Source organism: Lynx rufus, unplaced genomic scaffold (genome assembly GCF_022079265.1).
Source record: "Lynx rufus isolate CCGP_SWC_20201006 ecotype Redwood Valley unplaced genomic scaffold, mLynRuf1.p SCAF_5, whole genome shotgun sequence".
NCBI lineage: Eukaryota > Metazoa > Chordata > Mammalia > Carnivora > Felidae > Lynx > Lynx rufus.
In genome coordinates this window covers 78,098,303-78,108,297 of record NW_025814867.1, presented here as the reverse complement: position 1 = coordinate 78,108,297, position 9,995 = coordinate 78,098,303, and positions in this window count along the sequence as shown.

The following is a 9,995-nucleotide window of genomic DNA, read 5'->3' as shown; positions in this document are numbered from 1 at the left end:
TTCCTACGGAAGTAAGGAATGGCAGTGAGCCCACCATTCTCCATTCTTCCCCGTGTGCACCAAAAGAGAATGGAAATGAGCCCAAACTATAGAAGCTGGTGGGGAAACACACGTCTTGTTCAGGTGTTGTCCCAGCTACGAGAGTAACACCAGGTCTCGGCCTCCAGTGGCTCCCCACTGCCTGCACCTGCAGAAAAGCCCAACTCCTCAGCCTAATTTTTTTTTCAATGTATGAAGTTTATTGTCACATTGGTTTCCATACAACACCCAGTGCTCATCCCAAAAGGTGCCCTCCTCAATACCCATCACCCACCCTCCCCTCCCTCCCACCTGCCATCAATCCTCAGTTCTCAGTTTTTAAGAGTCTCTTATGCTTTGTCCTCAGCCTAATATTTGAGGATACCTCCCTCCTCCTCCTCATGTCCTTCCACTCCATCCATGAATCTTTCAAGCAGGGCTCCAAATCACCACTGAACTTGCTCATTTAGAGGCAGCTCAATGATTTTCAGAGGTTCCTGGGTCCACTCTTCATTCCCCATGCAGCTGGCACAGCTTACTCAGCTGCTGCAGTGGGCCTGTGGCCTTCACTTTCTGGCCTCATGCTCAGACTGTGTCAGAACTGGCTCCTTGCCTCCTATCCTGCACACCGTGCTGCCCCTACTAAGCTGTCTGCCGCCATAGCCCTTCCTTGGTGGGCCTAAGCTTTCCCCCAGTTTCTTGAGACCTCCCAAGTCGTAGGTGGTCAGGCCACAAGTGAAGAGTTATCCCAAACCACAGTGCCTGCCTCCTTCCTTGATTTGTCATGCTGCCGTGTCCCACCCATCAAGCTACACTGCGCTTCCCCACCCAAGCCCCATCTGCGTCCATAACTCCCTCTGGGCCCAAGGCGCCTTCCTCCTGGCTGTCTCCAGAGGCCCTGTCTCCACATCCCTCAGCGGCTGCCAGTGTCCTTGTCACTGGGTGTCCCTGTGTGCCTTGCCCAGAGTGTACAAAGTTACGCCCAGCAATCCCGGGGGTTAACAGTGGTATAGGAATGAACTGGGGTGATAATGTCCCATGTGTCAGAGCTTTCTAAAGTGCTAGGCAGACATAAGATCCTGGTATTCCTGATCCTGGAACCTCCCTCTCCGTCCCCCATTGCCTGATGCCCCTGAGTCTGCGTTCTGTCCAGGAGTCTCCTGTCCTCTCAGGGACCAGCCCACAGCCCAGCTCCCACTCCTGCACACAGTGCACCGAAGCCCCTCTGAGTTCCTAGAGCCCTCACTGTTGGCGTCATTCTCAGTGGCATTTCATCAGACCCTGTTTGGTGAGCCACACTCAGGACATCTGGCTCTACTGCGAAAGAGTTGGGTGAAACTGACCCCTTGTTTGCCAGACTGTAAAAGAAGGGGCCAGACAATACCTCTGGACCTGTCTTTCGGTTCTGATGTTTTATGTGTGTAGACTTTTTCCTTCTCTAAACTTTATGCTTTTAATCCCCATCACAACCTAGAGCACAGTGCCAGGCTCACAGACACCCTATAAATGTATTTCTGGGTTGGTAACTGAATAACGGGTTTGTCCTACTGATGAGTTTATTGTCAAATTTTCACTTTGTGCTTTTTCACTTTGTGCTTTTTTTTAATTAAAAAAATTTTAATTTCTTTACTGTTTTCATCATGATAACTGTAGTCGTTAATCCCTATCAACTATTTCACCCATCCCCCCACCAGCCTCCCCTCTGGTAAACCATAGGTTTGTTAAAGAATCTGTTTCTTGGGGTGCCTGGGTGGCACAGTCGGTTAAGCGTCCGACTTCAGCCAGGTCACGATCTCCCGGTCCGTGAGTTCGAGCCCCGCGTCAGGCTCTGGGCTGATGGCTCGGAGCCTGGAGCCTGTTTCCGATTCTGTGTCTCCCTCTCTCTCTGCCCCTCCCCCGTTCATGCTCTGTCTCTCTCTGTCCCAAAAAAAATAAATAAACGTTGAAAAAAAAATTAAAAAAAAAAAGAATCTGTTTCTTGGTTCTCTCTCTCTCTCTCTCTCTCTTTAATTTCTTAAATTCCACATATGAATGAGATCATATGGTATTTGTCTTTTTCTGACTTGCCTCACTTAGCATTATACTCTCTAGCTCTATCCATGTTGTCGTAAATGGCAAGATTTCATTCTTTTTTTAAAAAATGTTTATTTATTTTTGAGAGAGAGAGAGACAGAGCATGAGTGGGGGAGGGCAGAGAGAGAGGGAGACACAGAATCTGAAGCAGGCTCCAGGCTCCAAGCCGTCAGCACAGAGCCTGATGTGGGGTCAAACTCATGAACCTTGATCGTGACCTGAGCCAAAGTTGGATGCTTAACTGACTGAGCCACCCAGACGCCCCTAGATTTCATTCTTTTTTATAGCTGAATAATATTCCACTGTATACACATAAACCACCTCTTCTTTATCCATTCATCTATTGATGGACACTTGGACTGCTTCCATAGTTTGGCTATTTGTAAATAATGCTGCAAGAAATGTAGGGATGCACGTATCCCTTTGAATTAGCGATTTTGCATTTGGGGGGCAAATACCCAGCAGTGCAATCACTGGATTGTGGGGTCCTTCTATTTTTAATTTTTTGAGGAACTTCCATCCTGTTTTATATAGTGGCCACACCAGTTTGCATTCCCACCAACAGTGCACAAGGTTTCCTTTCTCTCCACGTCCTTGCCAACACTTGTTTCTTGTGTTTCTGATTTGAGCCATTCTGACAGATGTGAAGTGATCTCTCATTGTAGTTTTCATTTACTTTTCCCTAATGATGAGTGATGTTGGGCATCCTTTCCTATGTCCATTGGCCATCTGTATGTCTTCTGTGGAGAAACGTCTGTTAATGTCTTCTGCCCAGTTTTTTTATTGGATTATTTGTGTTCTGGGTGCTGAGTTGTATCAGTTCCATATATGTTTCACTTTGGACACCCCTAAGTTTATATTTTCTTTCCCCTTCCCGTAACTGGAATAAATGTAGTTAGAATATTGAAGTGTAGTCAAAGGCCAGTTAGAATATTGAAGTGTAGTCAAAGGCCATATTCTACAAATACAGATTCTTGGGCACCAAATTAGAGATTCTGACTCACTAGGTTGGGTGGAAATCTGCGCTTGCAACAAGCCCCTCAAGTGATTCTGAAGCTATAGCCTCTGAGAAATATTACTCTAAGAAGTAAGGATTTTTAGGACAATGCGAAGAGTAGAAATTTCTTCTTTTTGGTGGCAGCAAGTGATGTTTTCTTTCTTTGTGGGAAGAAGGTTGGGAAGTCGTCTTGAAAGATGGAGCCTCGAAGGGAGAGGAGTGCCCACCACTGGCCTGTCTGTGGCAGTTTGAACTTTCAGCAGTGTAGTAGCTTGAACAGCCCCTGTGGCCGCCATCTCTGCCACCATGGCTACTCTTTTCATGACTTTATTGTGCCAACACTAGAGCTGAGGGAAGAGGGTGGCTGAGGACAACTGGAAGAGTCATTCTGTTTGGTTGATTCGTGCCTGTCCTATGGGAGATGCTTTCTGCTGGGCATTAACGTAGGTTATGAAGATGTTCACATTCCATGCCCACTCCATGCTCTTGGTCCACTAACCACATGCCTCTTTCCCATGCACCTTCATCCCCAATCTTCCAATGTTTTCTCTTTTCAAGTCCCTGACCAACTGGCCAAGCTATTCACCATGACCCACAAGCCTCTGTGCATCCTTGCCTCAGGCCATTTCTCTCTCTTCACAAAGCAGATGCCTTGATGCACTGCCTGATACCAGCGTGAGGAGGGGATTTTCACTGCAGTCCCTGAGGTTCTCCTAAGTGAGGATGCATTACAGTAGCTGCCCATTTTTCTCTTGCACCCACATACCAACTGACCTGTCCATGAACCAAGCTTAGCCTTTTCCCTCCTCTGTCAGCTAGAAATAGGAGCCTTCCAGGTAGTCTGTAGAGGGCTGATGCTAAGATGGCCTCCAGGGGCTCACTGTCTTGGGTAATCCCCTTCCCTTCAGTGTAGGCAAGTCCAGTGACTTGCTTCTAATCAATGGGAATATGGCAAAGATGATGGGAAGTACATGAGCATGTGTACTTAATACACTGTAGAAGGTTGTAACACCCATCTTGCAAGGACACTCCCTGTGCCTTGTTTGCTGTGAAGAAGCAAGTGGTCATGTTATGAGCTGCCACATGGGAAGGAACATGTGACAGGGCGCTGAAGGGGGCCTCTGGGTAACAGCCAATTAGAAGCTAAACCCCTGAGTGTGGCAGTCTGCAAGGACTCTGACAATAACCATACGGGGTTGGAAGCGAATCTCTCCTCAGTTGGTGCTCAGGTAATGATCACAGCCCCAGATAATGCCTTGATTGCAGCTTTGTGAAAACCTGAAGAATAGGACCCAGGTAAGTCATGCCCCAAATGCTGACCCACAAAAACTGAAATAATAAATATGTATTGTCTTAAGCTGCTAAGTTTGTGGTAATACTGTTAACGCAGCAATAGAAAACTAATACACAGCCGGCAATGTGAGCTGAGAGGCACTGGTACAGAATGGTAGGTGACAAGGGAGCCTGGGTCACTTGCTCATGCAGGCTTCCTGTATTGTCTGGTGCCGCACATGGCTGTTCCCAGACTTAACCACTTCCAGCTTGTGATGGAACGCTGCTGGTTCCTCCCAACCTCGGTGAATTTGACAGAATGCAGCTCCTGATGGATAAATCTGGATACTTGGTCATTTCATGTCCCATGGTTAGGTGCTTAATCTATACCAGGGCTCACTAGTACATGGGAATCTCTTTTCCAAACGATTCTCTGCTGCAGATGGCGCAGGCTTGTATCAGGACCCTGGGCTTTACGTTGTCATTCTGCTCTTCTCCACATGACCTGTTTTCTCACCACAGATAATTCGGACACCACGGGGTCTATGTGGCTTATAGCCCACTGATTGTACTACCCCGGCGGCAGGGATGCTTGCACCTCAGCCTGGATCTGCTGCAAAACCCTTTCCTGCTGGCAAGTTTCCTTGTCACTGAGTAAATGAGAGCAGTTATTTCTAAATATGGAATATGCTGCCTCCAGAAGCCAAGAGGACTGCCAGGCATTGTGCTTTCTTTTTAGTTGCATGAGATGTGAGGTACTAATTTGTCCTAATTTGATGGGGATGGGAGAATATGGCCCAGCTTGCACCAAACCGCTGGGTCCCTAAGAACTTCGCCGACGGGGTGATACCCTGAATCTTCATTTAGCTTTTTTTTCTGTCCTCTGGCTTGCATAGGTCTTACCCCGTCCTCCAGTATATTGGCCACTTCTTGCTCATCTGATCATTAATATAATAGATGAATGTGGTCTTTGCAGAATGTCCAGGTGGTCCAGGTCCTTAAGGCTATATTATGCGAGAGGGCAGACTTAACATACATCAAAGGCAACACTGTGAATTTATACCATGTCCTGTGCCATGTGAATGTGAACTGCTCTGATCATCCTTCTTAATGAGGATTGAAAAGAATACATGTATGAGATTGATGGCTGTTTACTATGTATCCAAGGCCATTTAAATCTGATCTAGCAAAGATACCCTATCTGGCTCAAAGCTGCAATGGGAGGCTACTACTTGGTTGAGTTTATGGTAACCCACCGTTATCCTCCAGAATACATTTAGTGTTTGTGGGGGACATACTCATGAATGGAAAAGGCCTATGATAAGGACCATTCCTGCCTACTTCATGTATTTAAGGGTAGCACTAGTATTTGCTGTATCCCTTCATATGGTATGGGTTTTGATTTACTGTCTTGGCTGGGAAGGGTGCACTTGTCTCCTGGGGTTCTACTTGGCATTCTTCACTATGATAGCCCTTACATCACAGTCCAAGGAGCCAGTGTGGGTTCTGCCAATTCCTAAGCATGGCCATTCCATTGTTTGGGGAACCAGGGAAATTACCAGCAGATGAGTGTGTGGAGTGGGTGGACCTACCATGAACCAGACCTGGGTAAGAACTCCATTTATTATGCTACCCCTTATGCACCCTACTCCAACAGGGGAATTTCAAGGATGGTTTGGGTTCCTGGATCTCTCAACTCAAACCATGCATCCAGTAGACCTGAAAGGCTTTGTATTCCTATGTCTTTCAGGGTAGTTATATGAGTAAATGGGTTTGGAGAAGGGCTAAGGAAATCATTATATTTTTGCCATGGTGTTTGCAGGGTCCTCTTTTGTGAGCTTCTGTCAGTTAGTGGGATTTAGGTTGGAAAACTGGCCAGGTCTGGAAACAGAGAAAGTGACCAAGACTTTTGATGGTCATGACTGTGGTTCGCCTCCTGATCATACGTTGGATTTATTTTGGTTCTATAGGTTGAGCAATACTCTCATTTGCTATTCATCTATCACGTCTCTCAGGATGCTATGCTGTGTTAACCACCTCCCCAGCTCTCTGTGACTCAGACCTCTCTGACTGCCTCTGACATTGTCACTCATGATAACTTGCTTTTGAGAGTTAAGTATTGCCATCTGGCTTCTATTTTGGAATTCTGTTGTCCCCATTGCTATCAGAAAACCCCGTTCTGTCCCCACATTTCCTACCAGTGGTCTTGGCCTACAGGGGACAGTCCACCATCAAGCTTCTTAACAATACTGAAGCCCCCTCAATCAGCACATCCCTTGTCACTTTGAAGAACACTTTATCCTAAGAACAGAGGAGGCTAATCGCTTTTTGGCCTTACATAGTATATCCCAATCAAGTGTCTTGACTTCTTTCCCCACTGCTTGCCACTGCAGGCCAGCATTCCTACTTAGTGTGAGTGATTGCTTTTTCCAAGTTTCCAAGGGACAACCAAATGCTGTCACCTGGATTCTTTGCCTAGCTATTAAATACTATGCCACAGGTTTTTCTCCCTTTTCCATCCAGTGCAGCCCCATATATTCTCTCCTGCTTGCTCAGCTGGATTGTGTCACCCATCCAGCCAGCTTTTTCAGTAGGTAGTCCTTTTCTACCATTAGCTGGCCCAGCATTCTTCATCCTGGCTATAGCTCTGGTGGTCAGGAGTGGAGAGTGGGGTAGACCATTGAGGGGTAAGGGAAGATATGTGTTGTGTTACAAGGTAGAAACCTCTATCTCATCAAGCTTCAGCCTTTAACTGAAGAATGCGCTACCTCTGTTATCAACAGCATTCAAGGGAATATGGAAATTTAAGACTTTCAAATGCATCAACCCAGATGACCCCATTTCAAGTCTCAGCATCCCATTTTTTCCCAATCAGGACCTTGACCTTGATGTGGGAGACTAGATGGAGTTGGAAACTTAACCTCCTCTGGAACTCCTACTCCTATAATTTAGTTTTGGGGTCTGGCCCACAGAACTTTTGTGTGTGCGTGTGTGAGAGAGCCCAAGTGAGTGGGGGAGGGGCAGAGAGAGAGAATCCCCAGCAGGCTCTGCGTTGTAAGTATAGAGCCCAACTCAGGGTTCCACCTCACAAATCATGAGATCATGGCCTGAGCTGAAATCAAGATTCAGACACTTAACCCCTTAACCACCTGAGCCACCCAGATACCCCGCCACAGATTTTTAATTTTATTTTTTGCCCTCTGGCTGTAGGATATGTGATCACTTTATGTTGCGGATTAGACCCTCTGGCTTTCACACCTGGTCTGGTACTAGCAACGAATCACCCTCAGCCTTTGTCTTGTTTTAATTAATAAGCCCTCCCTTCCCCAAATGGCCATCCAATTCCAAAATTCATATAATTACTATTTCCTAAAATCCCTAAGATATTGCATCTGTCGGTGTACTCGTTTCCAAAGGCATCCCATTCCAGTTTGCCACCGGTGAAAGTTTTAACAATTGCCATAGCATTCCAGGGGCTATCGGTGCTCCATTATCACCAAGGATGGGTTCTCATTACCAGCAGGCTGGCAGGTGACCCAACTACAAAATTACATCTTAAGAGTTTTTTGTAGGACTACTTCTTATACGCGCCATCATGAGTTGAATTTATAGGAAACAGATTCTGAGATCTGAATGGAGGTTTTTTATTGGTTGGTACTCTTGGGACAATACCTGAGAGGGCTCAGGGAAGCAGGACTGGGCAAAAATACTGTGGTGCAAGTGCAATAGAGATCTGGAGCTGGGACAGCCCATGAGCTGTGCCACCCCAAGGCAAAGAGGTTAAGTTTCTCTCCTCCTCCTAGACTAGTCCCTGAAGGTGGGCTACCCCCAAGGAAATGTGATTTTGGCCGCAGTGGCTCTGGTGGCTGAGCACAATTTCTAGAAAGGACTCAGCCGAGAGCTGTCAGCTCTCGACAGTCCCAACAGCTGGGGAAGTGAGTGTCTCAGCCCTAAAAGGTAGCACACCAGAGCACCCACTACACCTACATTTCCTGTTTTCAAAATTGACATTGTCATTCACTATTTAATCCTTCCCACTCTTAACAGCAATCTTCTTTTATTTTCCACCCCAGTCATCTTTTTCTAGAGGGCCCATAAAACATAATCCTTGTCTGTTTCAAAAGGCAACACACTAAGTAGAGTTGTACTCAACTTTTAAAAGCCCTCTTTTGGGGAGCCTGAGTGGCTCAGTTGGTTGAGCCTCCGACTTTGGCTCAAGTCATGATCTCATGGCTCATTAGTTCGAGCCCCACGTTGGGCTCTGTGCTGACAGCTCAGAACCCGGAGCCCGCTTTGGATTCTGTGTCTCTCTCTGTCTCTCTCTGCCCTCCCCCGTTTGCACTGTCTATCTCAAACATAACTACACATTTTTTAAAAAGCCCTCTTTTAACATTAAAAACTTCACAAATCTCCACATAATACCATAATGGTAAATGAATGGCTATGTTTAAAAAAGCAAAAGCTATTATAAATTTATTAACTGGTTTAATCACATGAACACCCATGTATACTACAAACAAAGTAGTATGTAATTATATAAAGACTTTTCTTGTTCTAGTGACAGAGACTGTGCATGGCGGCCACATAAAATTATGAAATGCTAGGGACACCTGGGTGGCTCAGTCAGTTAAGCGTCTGACTCGGTTTTGGCTCAGGTCATGATTTCACAGTTGGTGGGTTCAAGCCCCATGTTGGACTCTGCACTGACAGTGTAGAGCCTGCTTGGGATTCTCTTTCTCCCCCTCCCTCTCTGCCCCTCCTGAACATACTCTCTCTAAATATAAATAAATAAATAAACTTGAAAAAATCCGTCTTTTTTTTTTTTCAACGTTTATTTATTTTTGGGACAGAGAGAGACAGAGCATGAACGGGGGAGGGGCAGAGAGAGAGGGAGACACAGAATCGGAAACGGGCTCCAGGCTCTGAGCCATCAGCCCAGAGCCTGACGCGGGGCTCGAACTCATGGACCGCGAGATCGTGACCTGGCTGAAGTTGGACGCTTAACCGACTGCGCCACCCAGGCGCCCCAAAATCCGTCTATTCTTAAAAAAAAAAAAAAAAAAAAAAGATTATGAAATACCTAGGTTAGGATGCTACCTATAGCTGTGTTCAGGAATGAAATGGTTGCTTAAGAAGGCAAGTGAGGTTGAAATCTGGCCCAGCCTCTAATCACCAAGTTTTTCACTCCATTAAGGGGCTGAATATACCAGAGGAATGTGGTACAGTTTTTAAAACCAGCTGCCCAAGCATGCTATCATTCAGGTCTCTTTTTTCTACTTATGATAATGGCATCTCTGTGCCAGCCCTGACCCTGCCCAGTAACTAATTATAAGTCTTAACTCTGGAGTCAGTCCTAGATGTGGATTCTGGCTTTCTTATTTGCTGTTAACCTTATCCGTCTAAGCCTTGGTTTTCTTATCTATAAAATGGGGGTATATCTCCCTCTGTGTGGTTGTGGTGTTTGTTCAGGTAGCAACTGAATACCACCTACCTTTAGAGATCTTTAGCAACTTTATTATAGAGGCATAATTTACATACAGTAAAATGCACATACATTAAGTATACATTTTCATGGGTCCTGACATTGTAAACCAGTGACCAGAGAGGTAACCTGTGTGTTTTTTATACTCTCCAG